Genomic DNA, 12853 nt, shown 5'->3' on the forward strand with positions numbered 1-12853 from the left:
GGGGAGTTGGTGAGTTGGCGGGGACTCTGCACTGGGGGAGTTGGTGGATTGGTGGGGACTCTGTCCTGGGGGAGTTGGTGCGTAGGTTGGTCATCTGTACTGGGGTGAGTTGGTGGAGTCTCTGTACTTGGGGAGTTGGTGGATTGGTGGGGACTCTGTGCAGGGGGAGTTGGTGGAGACTCTGTCCTGGGGGAGTTGGTGAGTAGGTTGGTCGTCTGTACTGGGGTGAGTTGGTGGAGTCTCTGTACTGGGTGAGTTGGTGAGACTCTGTACCTGGGGTGTAGGTGGTTTGGTGGGGACAATATACTGGGGAGTTGGTGGGTTGGTGGAGACTCTGCGCTGGGGGAGATGGTGAGTTGGTGGAGACTCTGTACTGGGGGAGTTGGTGAGTTGGTGGAGACTCTGTCCTGAGGGAGTTGTTGATTTGGTGGAGACACTGTACTGGGGTATTTGGTGAGTTGGTGGGGACTCTGTCCTGAGGGAGTTGGTGAGTTGGTGGAGACACTGTACTGGGGGAGTTGGTGGGTTAGAGGGGACTCTGTACTGGGGGAGTTGGTGGGTTGTTGGGGACACTGTACTGGGGGAGTTGGTGAGTGGGTGGGGTCTCTATACTGGGGGAGTTGGTGAGTTATTGGGGACTCTGTCCTGGGGGAGTTGGTGAGTTGGTGGGGACTCTGTTCTGGGGGAGTTGGTGGGTTGGTGTGTCTCTGTACTGGGGGAGTTGGTGGGTTGGTGTGTCTCTGTACTGGGGGAGTTGGTGGGACTCTGTACTGGGGGAGTTGGTGGGTTAGTGGGGTCTCGGTACTGGGGGAGTTGGTGGGTTGGTGAGACTCTGTACTGGTTGAGTTCATGAGTTGGAGGAGACTCTGTACTGGGGGAGTTGGTGAGACTCAGTACTGGGGGATTAGGTGGGTTGGTGGGGACTCCGTACTGGGGGAGTTGGAGAGTTGGTGGGGACTCTGTACCTGGGGGAGTTGGTGAGTTGGTGGGGACTCTGTATTGGGGGAGGTGGTGAGTTGGTGGAGACTCTGTCCTGGGGGAGTTGGTGAGTTGGTGGGGAGTCTGCACTGGGGCAGTTGGTGGATTGGTGGGGACTCTGCACTGGGGGAGATGGTGAGTTGGCGGAGACAGTGTACTGGCTGAGTTGGTGGATTGGTGGGGACTCTGTCCTGGGGGAGTTGGTGCGTAGGTTGGTCATCTGTACTGGGGTAGGTTGGTGGAGTCTGTACTGGGGGAGTTGGTGAGTTGGTGGGGACTCTGTTCTGGGGGAGTTGGTGGGTTGGTGAGTCTCTGTACTGGGGGAGTTGGTGGGACTCTGTACTGGGGGAGTTGGTGGGTTAGTGGGGTCTCTGTACTGGGGGAGTTGGTGGGTTGGTAGGGACTCTGTTCCGGGGGATTTGGTGGGTTGTTGGTGACTCTGTACTGGGGGAATGGGTGAGTTGGTGAGACTCTGTACTGGGGGAGTTGGTGGTTTGGTGAGACTCTGTACTGGGGGAGTTGGTGTGGACTCTGTACTGGGGGAGAATGTGAGGTGGTGGAGACTCTGTACTGGGGGAGTTGGTGGATTGGTGAGACTCTGTCCTGGGGGAGTTGGTGGTTTGGTGGAGACACTGTACTGGGGTATTTGGTGAGTTGGTGGGGACTCTGTCCTGAGGGAGTTGGTGAGTTGGTGGAGACACTGTACTGGGGAAGTTGGTGGGTTAGAGGGGACTCTCTACTGGGGGAGTTGGTGGGTTGTTGGGGACACTGTACTGGGGGAGTTGGTGAGTTGGTGGGGTCTCTATACTGGGGGAGTTGGTGAGTTGTTGGGGACTCTGTCCTGGGGGAGTTGGTGAGTTGGTGGGGACTCTGTTCTGGGGGAGTTGGTGGGTTGGTGAGTCTCTGTACTGGGGGAGTTGGTGGGACTCTGTACTGGGGGAGTTGGTGGGTTAGTGGGGTCTCTGTACTGGGGGAGTTGGTGGGTTGGTGGGGACTCTATACTGGGGGATTTGGTGGGTTGGTGGTGACTCTGTACTAGTGCAGATGGTGAGTTGGTGGAGACTCTGTCCTGTGGGAGTTGGTGAGTTGGCGGGGACTCTGCACTGGGGGAGTTGGTGGGTTGGTGGAGACTCTGTCCTGTGGGAGTTGGTGGTTTGGTGGAGACTCTGTCCTGGGGGAGTTGGTGGATTGGTGGGGACTCTGTGCAGGGGGAGTTGGTGGAGACTCTGTCCTGGGGGAGTTGGTGGTTTGGTGGAGACTCTGTCCTGGGGGAGTTGGTGAGTTGGCAGGACTCTGCACTGGGGGAGTTAGTGGATTGGTGGGGACTCTGTCCTGGGGGAGTTGGTGCGTAGGTTGGTCATCTGTACTGGGGTGAGTTGGTGGAGTCTCTGTACTTGGGGAGTTGGTGGATTGGTGGGGACTCTGTGCAGGGGGAGTTGGTGGAGACTCTGTCCTGGGGGAGTTGGTGAGTAGGTTGGTCGTCTGTACTGGGGTGAGTTGGTGGAGTCTCTGTACTGGGTGAGTTGGTGAGACTCTGTACCTGGGGTGTAGGTGGTTTGGTGGGGACACTGTACTGGGGAGTTGGTGGGTTGGTGGAGACTCTGCGCTGGGGGAGATGGTGATTTGTTGGAGACTCTGTACTGGGTGAGTTGGTGAGTTGGTGGAGACTCTGTCCTGAGGGAGTTGTTGATTTGGTGGAGACACTGTACTGGGGTATTTGGTGAGTTGGTGGGGACTCTGTCCTGAGGGAGTTGGTGAGTTGGTGGGGAGTTGGTGAGTTCGTGTTGACTCAGTACTGGGGGAGTTGGTGGGTTGGTAGAGACTCTGTACTGGGGGAGTTGGTGATTTGGTGGGGTCTCTATACTGGGGGAGTTGGTGAGTTGTTGGGGACTCTGTCCTGGGGGAGTTGGTGAGTTGGTGGGGACTCTGTACTGGGGGAGTTGGTGGGTTGGTGAGTCTCTGTACTGGGGGAGTTGGTGGGACTCTGTACTGGTGGAGATGGTTAGTTGGTTGAGACTCTGTACTGGGGAAGTTGGTGGGTTGGAGGAGACTCTGCACTGGGGGAGATGGTGAGTCGGTTGAGACTCTGTACTGGGGGAGTTGGTGGGTTGGTGGGGACTCAGTACTGGGGGAGTTGGAGACTTGGTGGGGACTCTGTACCTGGGGTGTTGGTAAGTTGGTGGGGACTCTGTATTGGGGGAGATGGTGAGTTGGTGGAGACTCTATCCTGGGGGAGTTGGTGGGTTGGTGGGGACTCTCTACTGTGGGATTTGGTGGGTTGTTGGTGACTCTGGACTGGGGGAATTGGTGAGTTGGTGAGACTCTGTACTGGGGGAGTTGGAGACTTGGTGGGGACTCTGTACCTGGGGAGTTGGTGAGTTGTTGGGGACTCTGTCCTGGGAGAGTTGGTGAGTTGGTGGGGACTCTGTACTGGGGGAGTTGGTGGGTTGGTGAGTCTCTGTACTGGGGGAGTTGGTGGGACTCTGTACTGGGGGAGTTGGTGGGTTGGCGGGGACTCTGTACTGGGGGAGCTGGTGTGTTGGTGGTGACTCTGCCTTTGGTGAGTTGGTGTATTTGTGGTGACTCTTTACTGGGGGAGTTGGTGAGTATCTGTACCTGGGGAGTTGGTGAGATGTTGGAGTCTCTGTACTGAGGGAGATAGTGAGTTGGTGGAGACTCTGTACTGGGGGAGTTGGTGGGTTGGTGAGACTCAGTACTGGGGGATTAGGTGGGTTGGTGGGGACTCCGTACTGGGGGAGTTGGAGAGTTGGTGGGGACTCTGTACCTGGGGGAGTTGGTGAGTTGGTGGGGACTCTGTATTGGGGGAGGTGGTGAGTTGGTGGAGACTCTGTCCTGGGGGAGTTGGTGAGTTGGTGGGGAGTCTGCACTGGGGCAGTTGGTGGATTGGTGGGGACTCTGCACTGGGGGAGATGGTGAGTTGGCGGAGACAGAGTACTGGCTGAGTTGGTGGATTGGTGGGGACTCTGTCCTGGGGGAGTTGGTGCGTAGGTTGGTCATCTGTACTGGGGTAGGTTGGTGGAGTCTGTACTGGGGGAGTTGGTGGTTTGGTGGACTCTGCACTGGGGGAGTTGGTGAGTTGGCGTGGACTCTGTCCTGGGGGAGTTGGTGGGTTGTTGGGGACTCTGCACTGTGGGAGGTGGTGAGTTGGTGGAGACAGTGTACTGGGGGACTTGGTGGATTGGTGGGGAGTCTGTGCAGGGGGAGTTGGCGGAGACTCTGTCCTGGGGGAGTTGGTGAGTAGGTTGGTCGTCTGTACTGGGGTGAGTTGGTGGAGTCTCTGTACTAGGGGACTTGGTGAGTTGGTGAGACTCTGTACCTGGGGAGTAGGTGGGTTGGTGGGGACACTGTACTAGGGAGTTTGTGGAGAATCTGTACTGGTGGAGTTGATGGGTTGGTGGAGACTCTGCAATGGGGGAGATGGTGAGTTGGTGGAGACTCTGTACTGGGGGAGTTGGTGGAGACTCTACACTGGGGGTGTTAGTGTGATGTTGGAGACTCTGTACTGGGGGAGTTGGTGAGTTGGTGGAGACTCTGTCCTGAGGGAGTTGTTGATTTGTTGGAGACACTGTACTGGGGTATTTGGTGAGTTGGTGGGGACTCTGTCCTGAGGGAGTTGGTGAGTTGGTGGGGACTCTGTACTGGGGGAGTTGGTGGGTTGGTGAGTCTCTGTACTGGGGGAGTTGGTGGGACTCTGTACTGGTGGAGATGGTTAGTTGGTTGAGACTCTGTACTGGGGGAGTTGGTGGGTTGGAGGAGACTCTGCACTGGGGGAGATGGTGAGTCGGTTGAGACTCAGTACTGGGGGAGTTGGAGACTTGGTGGGGACTCTGTACCTGGTGTGTTGGTGAGTTGGTGGGGACTCTGTATTGGAGGAGTTGGTGAGTTGGTGGAGACTCTGTATTGGGGGAGATGGTGAGTTGGTGGAGACTCTATCCTGGGGGAGTTGGTGGGTTGGTGGGGACTCTCTACTGTGGGATTTGGTGGGTTGGTGGTGACTCTGGACTGGGGGAATTGGTGAGTTGGTGAGACTCTGTACTGGGGGAGTTGGAGACTTGGTGGGGACTCTGTACCTGGGGAGTTGGTGAGTTGTTGGGGACTCTGTCCTGGGGGAGTTGGTGAGTTGGTGGGGACTCTGTACTGGGGGAGTTGGTGGGTTGGTGAGTCTCTGTACTGGGGGAGTTGGTGGGACTCTGTACTGGGGGAGTAGGTGGGTTGGCGGGAACTCTGTACTGGGGGAGTTGGTGTGTTGGTGGTGACTCTGCCTTTGGTGAGTTGGTGTATTTGTGGTGACTCTGTACTGGGGGAGTTGGTGAGTATCTGTACCTGGGGAGTTGGTGAGTTGTTGGAGTCTCTGTACTGAGGGAGATAGTGAGTTGGTGGAGACTCTGTACTGGGGGAGTTGGTGGGTTGGTGAGACTCTGTACTGGTTGAGTTCATGAGTTGGAGGAGACTCTGTACTGGGGGCGTTGGTGAGACTCAGTACTGGGGGATTAGGTGGGTTGGTGGGGACTCCGTACTGGGGGAGTTGGAGAGTTGGTGGGGACTCTGTATTGGGGGAGTTGGTGAGTTGGTGGAGACTCTGTCCTGGGGGAGTTGGTGGTTTGGTGGAGACTCTGCCCTGTGGGAGTTGGTGAGTTGGCGGGGACTCTGCACTGGGGGAGTTGGTGGGTTGGTGGAGACTCTGTCCTGGGGGAGTTGGTGGTTTGGTGGAGACTCTGCCCTGTGGGAGTTGGTGAGTTGGCGGGGACTCTGCACTGGGGGAGTTGCTGGATTGGTGGGGACTCTGTCCTGGGGGAGTTGGTGCGTAGGTTGGTCATCTGTACTGGGGTAGGTTGGTGGAGTCTGTACTGGGGGAGTTGGTGGTTTGGTGGAGACTCTGCACTGGGGGAGTTGGTGAGTTGGCGTGGACTCTGTCCTGGGGGAGTTGGTGGGTTGTTGGGGACTCTGCACTGTGGGAGGTGGTGAGTTGGTGGAGACAGTGTACTGGGGGACTTGGTGGATTGGTGGGGAGTCTGTGCAGGGGGAGTTGGCGGAGACTCTGTCCTGGGGGAGTTGGTGAGTAGGTTGGTCGTCTGTACTGGGGTGAGTTGGTGGAGTCTCTGTACTAGGGGACTTGGTGAGTTGGTGAGACTCTGTACCTGGGGAGTAGGTGGGTTGGTGGGGACACTGTACTAGGGAGTTTGTGGAGAATCTGTACTGGTGGAGTTGATGGGTTGGTGGAGACTCTGCAATGGGGGAGATGGTGAGTTGGTGGAGACTCTGTACTGGGGGAGTTGGTGGAGACTCTACACTGGGGGTGTTAGTGTGATGTTGGAGACTCTGTACTGGGGGAGTTGGTGAGTTGGTGGAGACTCTGTCCTGAGGGAGTTGTTGATTTGTTGGAGACACTGTACTGGGGTATTTGGTGAGTTGGTGGGGACTCTGTCCTGAGGGAGTTGGTGAGTTGGTGGGGACTCTGTACTGGGGGAGTTGGTGGGTTGGTGAGTCTCTGTACTGGGGGAGTTGGTGGGACTCTGTACTGGTGGAGATGGTTAGTTGGTTGAGACTCTGTACTGGGGGAGTTGGTAGGTTGGAGGAGACTCTGCACTGGGGGAGATGGTGAGTCGGTTGAGACTCAGTACTGGGGGAGTTGGAGACTTGGTGGGGACTCTGTACCTGGGGTGTTGGTGAGTTGGTGGGGACTCTGTATTGGAGGAGTTGGTGAGTTGGTGGAGACTCTGTATTGGGGGAGATGGTGAGTTGGTGGAGACTCTATCCTGGGGGAGTTGGTGGGTTGGTGGGGACTCTCTACTGTGGGATTTGGTGGGTTGGTGGTGACTCTGGACTGGGGGAATTGGTGAGTTGGTGAGACTCTGTACTGGGGGAGTTGGAGACTTGGTGGGGACTCTGTACCTGGGGAGTTGGTGAGTTGTTGGGGACTCTGTCCTGGGGGAGTTGGTGAGTTGGTGGGGACTCTGTACTGGGGGAGTTGGTGGGTTGGTGAGTCTCTGTACTGGGGGAGTTGGTGGGACTCTGTACTGGGGGAGTTGGTGGGTTGGCGGGGACTCTGTACTGGGGGAGTTGGTGTGTTGGTGGTGACTCTGCCTTTGGTGAGTTGGTGTATTTGTGGTGACTCTGTACTGGGGGAGTTGGTGAGTATCTGTACCTGGGGAGTTGGTGAGTTGTTGGAGTCTCTGTACTGAGGGAGATAGTGAGTTGGTGGAGACTCTGTACTGGGGGAGTTGGTGGGTTGGTGAGACTCTGTACTGGTTGAGTTCATGAGTTGGAGGAGACTCTGTACTGGGGGCGTTGGTGAGACTCAGTACTGGGGGATTAGGTGGGTTGGTGGGGACTCCGTACTGGGGGAGTTGGAGAGTTGGTGGGGACTCTGTACCTGGGGGAGTTGGTGAGTTGGTGGGGACTCTGTATTGGGGGAGGTGGTGAGTTGGTGGAGACTCTGTCCTGGGGGAGTTGGTGAGTTGGTGGGGAGTCTGCACTGGGGCAGTTGGTGGATTGGTGGGGACTCTGCACTGGGGGAGATGGTGAGTTGGCGGAGACAGTGTACTGGCTGAGTTGGTGGATTGGTGGGGACTCTGTCCTGGGGGAGTTGGTGCGTAGGTTGGTCATCTGTACTGGGGTAGGTTGGTGGAGTCTGTACTGGGGGAGTTGTTGGTTTGGTGGAGACTCTGCACTGGGGGAGGTGGTGAGTTGGTGGAGACAGTGTACTGGGGGACTTGGTGGATTGGTGGGGAGTCTGTGCAGGGGGAGTTGGCGGAGACTCTGTCCTGGGGGAGTTGGTGAGTAGGTTGGTCGTCTGTACTGGGGTGAGTTGGTGGAGTCTCTGTACTAGGGGACTTGGTGAGTTGGTGAGACTCTGTACCTGGGGAGTAGGTGGGTTGGTGGGGACACTGTACTAGGGAGTTTGTGGAGAATCTGTACTGGTGGAGTTGATGGGTTGGTGGAGACTCTGCAATGGGGGAGATGGTGAGTTGGTGGAGACTCTGTACTGGGGGAGTTGGTGGAGACTCTACACTGGGGGTGTTAGTGTGATGTTGGAGACTCTGTACTGGGGGTGTTGGTGAGTTGGTGGAGACTCTGTACTGGGGGACTTGGTGGGTTGGTGGGAACTCTGTACTGTGGGAGTTGGTGGGTTGGTGGAGACTCTGTCCTGGGGGAGTTGGTGGAGACTCTGTCCTGGGGGAGTTGGTGGAGACTCTGTCCTGGGGGAGTTGGTGGAGGCTCTGTCCTGGGGGAGTTGGTGGTGACTCTGTACTGGAGGAGTTGGTGGGGACTCTGTACTGTGGTAGTTGGTGGGTTGGTGGAGACTCTGTCCTGGGGGAGTTGGTGGGAACTCTGTACTGGGGGAGTTGGTGGGAACTCTGTACTGGGGGCGTTGGTTGGTTGGTGGAGACTCTGTACTTGGGGAGTTGGTGGGTTTGTGGAGACTCTGTACTGGGGAAGTTGGTAAGTTGGTGGGGACTCAGTACTGGGGGAGTTGGTGAGTTGGTGAGACTCTGTACTGTGTGAGTTGGTGAGTTGGTGGGGACTCATTACTGGGGGAGTTGGTGGGTTGTTGGGGACTCTGTCCTGGGGGAGTTGGTGGGTTGGTGGAGACTCTGTCCTGGGGGATTTGGTGAGTTGGTGGGGTCTCTTTACTGGGGGAGTTGGTGGGTTGGTGGAGACTCTGTCCTGGGGGAGTTGGTGGTGATTCTGTACTGGGGATTTGGTGAGTTGGTGGGGACTCTGTACTGGGGGAGTTGGTGGGTTGGTGGGGACTCTGTAGTTGGGAAGTTTTTGGGCTGATGGAGAGAAGAATTAACACAGACAAACCTTTAAACAAGCATGACTGACTCAAGATGAATGATTTTTGCAGACCAAATATGTTCTTGTAGGAAAATAATATGGATTCTGTATACCAATAATGACATGATTCAAAGGACATTCTCACCATTTAGAAATGTAAGAAACTGGCTGTATTTTAGTATGTTGATTTTACAACCTAGTGCTTAGCATTATTTGCATCTTTATGTTTTCTTTGGCAAAAGAGCATTATTCTACTTCACTTGTGCAATTATAATATTCAAATAATCTTTCTCTGTTGATTTTGTTTGAAAGGTGAATTAACCATTGCTAAGGTTTATTGGCAATGACTTCTCAAGCTAATATGCGGTGCTTCTGAATAGTAGTGAGAATCAGGGTCAGAGTCAAAATCAGAATGTGAATCAGAATCAGGTTTAATATCACTGGCATACATTGTGAAATTTGTCCTTATGCGGCCGCAGTATATTGCAATACAAATAATTTTTAAAAAGCAATAAATTATAGAAATAAATAAATATTGAATTGAATAAGTCGTGCAGACAGTGAGCAGAAAAAGGGAAACAAATGGGCATGTTCTGTGAGATGGGCATCCTTAGTGATGGATGCTGCTTTGTTGAAGCATCACCTTTTGAAAGTGTACTTGATGTGCATGCTGACCCTGGAACAAAATCAAAATAGAATACTTGCCTTTCTATTTATTTGTGGGTCCAAACCATAAAGGGCGAGGTGGAGACAGGGACCAGACATGGCAAATAGTCTCAGCAAAGGCAAGCTGAAGAGTTACACACAGAATGTCATTTCTAGTCTACACCTTCATTTAAAATGTCAGTGGACATTTCTTTGCTTGAGCTCGTTATTCCAGCCTTTTTTGTTTCTGGCAATGAGAAAATGCTCCATTTTGTCATTGTAAGTGCACTCTTTACATCTGCTGCATGAATTTCTTCACTGTCTTAAGGAAAGTGCAAGGAAATTAAATGAAACATTTGCAGCGACATGTATATGAATGTTTTGAATCCCGTTTCCATGGCAATGCAATTTTTCATGCTTTCATCATACAATAAATGATGTGTGACTACTGAAGTATTTTGAAGTAAAAAGTGGCACTTGATTAGCAATAGGAAGCTACAAAACACAGTTATTTGACACAAGTGTCGTACTGTGCCCTAGACTACTTACTGCTTACAGCTGTGACAGAGTGACTGAGGACAATTAGACCTTTACTAAGATATGTATTTTCATAAATCATTCTGAAATTACTATTTAATGAAAGGATTATAAGCTTTAGCAGAGATGTCGATATCACATTTCTGAATTGTAGTGGTGGTGAAACAAACAAGGCTGATCATTTCTAACAATCATTTCGCTACAGTAAAGCAAGCCAAGTGTTCGGGTGGAGTTGATGGCCTTATCAGAGGTAATGGATTACAAGGAAATATCTGATCAAAATCAGGTTTAATATCACTGGCATATTTTGAATAATTTGCTGTTAGGTGGCAACAGTGCATTGCAATGCATAATAGAAACTGTAAATTACAGTAAGTATATATATATTTTAAAAAGTTAAATCTAGTAAATAGCGCAAAAGGAGAAGAAATGTGGTGAGGTAGTGTTCATGGGTTGAATGTCCATTCAGAATTCGGATGGCAGAGAAGAAGAAGCTATTCCTGAATCATTGAGTGTGTGCCTTCAGGCTCCTGTGCCCCCTCCCTGATGGTAGGGATGACAAGAGGGTGTTGGGGGGTCCCTAATAATAGATGTTGCCTTTTTGAGGCTTTGCTCCTTGAAGATGCCTTGGATGTTGGGAGCCTGGTGCCCATGATGGAGACAGCTGAGTTTACAACTTTCTGCAGTTTCTTTTGATTCTGTACAGTAGCGCCCCCCCCCCACCCCCCCAATACCAGATGGTGATGCAGCCAGATAGAGAGCTCTCCACGGTACATAAGACTGCTCTGAGAACCAGGATGGACTTGGCAGGCGAAACAGCCTCTGTCTATCCTGTCAGAGATATCAGAAAATATAAGGGGTGCAGGGATAGATCACTCTTGCCTCTGAAGCTGTACCACTTCCATCAATAAGAACATAAGACCAAAAGAAATAGGAGCAGGAGTAGGCCATCTGGCCTGTCAAGCCTGCTCCCCCATTCATTAAGATCATGGCTGATCTGGCCGTGGACTCATCTCCACCTCAAGTCAAGTCACTTTTCTTGTCATTATGACCATAACTGCTGGTACAGTACATAGTAAAAATGAGACAACGTTTTTCAGGACCATGGTGTTACATGACACAGTGCAAAAACTAGACTGAACTACGTAAAAAAAAACAAGACAGAGAAAGCTACACTAGACTACAGACCTACTCCGGACTGCGTAAAGTGCACAAAAACAGTGCAGCCATTACAATAAATAATAAACAGGACAAAAGGGCAAGGTGTCAAGGCTTTGTGTATTGAGAAGTCTGATACCTTGGGGGAAGAAACTGTTACATAGTCTGGCCGTGAGAGCCCAAATGCTTCGGAGCCTTTTCCCAGACGGCAGGAAGGAGAAGAGATTGTATGAGGGGTGCATGGGGTCCTTCATAATGCTGTTTCCTTTGCGGATGCAGCGTGTAGTGTAAATGTCCGTGATGGCACGAAGAGAGACCCCGATGATCTCAGCTGACCTCACTATCTGCTGCAGGGTCTTGCGATCGAGATGGTACAATTTCCAAACCAGGCAGTGATGCAGTTGCTCAGGACACTCTCAATACAAGCCCTGTAGAATGTGATGAGGATGAGGGGTGGGAGATGGACTTTCCTCAGCCTTCGTAGAAAGTAGAGACGCTGCTGGGCTTTCTTTGCTATGGAGCTGGTGTGGAGGGACCAGGGAAGAGGAGAACTCATTGTAAAACGTGCTCTGCGATAAAGCCCATCCACTTCAAGGTTTAACATGTTGTGCATTCAGAGATGCTCTGCTATGCACCGCTGTTGTAACGTGTGGTTATTTGAGTTGCTGTTGCCTTTCTGTCAGCTTGAGCCAGTCTGGCCATCTTCCTCTGACCCCTCTCATTAAAAAGGCCTTTTCTCCCGCAGAACTGTCGCTCACTGGAGTTTTAAACATTTTTCCCACCATTCTCTGTAAACTCTAGAGACTGTTGTGCTTGAAAATCTCAAGAAGATCAATAGTTTCTGAGCTACTCAAACCACCTCATCTGGCTCCACTGATCATTCCACAGTCAAAGTCACTTGATTCACAATCACTGATTTAATGCTTAGCTAATCACAGGACAATTTACAATTGCCAATTCACCTATAGACAATAGGTGTAGGAGTAGGCCATTTGGCTCTTCGAGCCAGCACTGCCATTCACTGTGATCATGGCTGATCATCCACAATCAGTACCTGCCTTCTCCCCATATCCCTTGACCCCACTATCTATAAGAGCTCTATCTAACTCTTTCTTGAAAGCATCCAGAGAATTGGCCTCCACTGCCTTCTGAGGCAGAGCATTCCATAGATCCACAACTCTCTGGGTGAAAAAGTTTTTCCTCAACTCCGTTCTAAATGGCCTACCCCTTATTCTTAAACTGTGGCCTCTGGTTCTGGACTCCCCCAACATGCCTCTAGCATGTCCAATCCCTTAATAATTTTAAACATTTCAATCAGATCCCCTCTCATCCTTCTAAATTCTGGTGTACACAAGCCCAGTTGCTCCAATCTTTCAACATATGACAGTCCGGCCATTCCGGGAATTAACCTCGTGAACCTACGCTGCACTCCCCCAATAGCAAGAATTTCCTTCCTCAAATTTGGAGACCAAAACTGAACACAATACTCAAGGTGTGGTCTAACCAGGGTCCTGTACAACTGCAGAAGGACCTCTTTACTCCTATACTCAATCTGTGGAATTCTCTGCCACAGGAAACAGTTGAGGCCAGTTCATTGGCTATATTTAAGAGGAAGTTAGATATGGCCCTTGTGGCTAAAGGGATCAGGGGGTATGGAAAGAAAACAGGTACAGGGTTCTGAGTTGGATGATCAGCCATGATCATACTGAATGGTGGTACAGGCTCGAAGGGC

The sequence above is a fragment of the Hypanus sabinus genome, chromosome 22 (assembly GCF_030144855.1).
Source record: "Hypanus sabinus isolate sHypSab1 chromosome 22, sHypSab1.hap1, whole genome shotgun sequence".
NCBI lineage: Eukaryota > Metazoa > Chordata > Chondrichthyes > Myliobatiformes > Dasyatidae > Hypanus > Hypanus sabinus.